This window comes from Mandrillus leucophaeus, unplaced genomic scaffold (genome assembly GCF_000951045.1).
Source record: "Mandrillus leucophaeus isolate KB7577 unplaced genomic scaffold, Mleu.le_1.0 Scaffold163, whole genome shotgun sequence".
Taxonomy (NCBI): domain Eukaryota; kingdom Metazoa; phylum Chordata; class Mammalia; order Primates; family Cercopithecidae; genus Mandrillus; species Mandrillus leucophaeus.
Window position 1 is genome coordinate 1,371,988 of NW_012101621.1, and position 735 is coordinate 1,372,722.

Here is a 735-nt window from a genome sequence, read left to right on the forward strand (position 1 = left end):
TTACCCCTGCTGACCTTAAACTGCTACTGGGCTCAGTGAACAATTCTTGATTTTCTTTTCACATTGCAAATAGACCTCACCAGAATAAATGGGCAGAATAGACACCAAAGAGGGATAGCACAAGCAAATGTGAGGGTGAAATGCAGTAAGTGCCTTGAGCAAGGAAGTGCTCAATACTGGTAGTTGGTGTTAGTGTTCTCATTGTGAATTATAAACACCAGCACTGCAAAAAGTCAGCCCAGGAGACTTTGTAACTCACAGAGGTGGCTCCTAGACCACCATTTGAAAACTTCTGCCTGAAGGACTAAGGAAAACATCTTCTTTTATTTTTATTTTTTATTTTTGTATACCACAGTTTAGGAAAACATCTTAAAAGATCGTGTCTATGTCTACAGAGGTTTTTTAATAGTGCTTTAACAGTCTCCAGGGTGATTTTATTTTTTTAATTGATTTGTTGTTTTTTTAAAAGGACAGCCAATAAGTCTTCCAACAGTTTATTAGACAGAATGTAGACATTTAAAAAAATCCCCACTGTCATGAACATAAACTGAGGTTTTCAGCCCTGGTATAAGCTGAATCAAAAAAATACATAAAAAATCCAATAGTGTATTAAACATTTTTCACTCATTTGCCATACTTGACAGTGCAAATATAAATCTGGTCTAAATGTACAGACTCTTTTTTTTTTTTTTTTTTGAGACGGAGTCTCGCTCTATAGCCCAGGCTGGAGTGCAG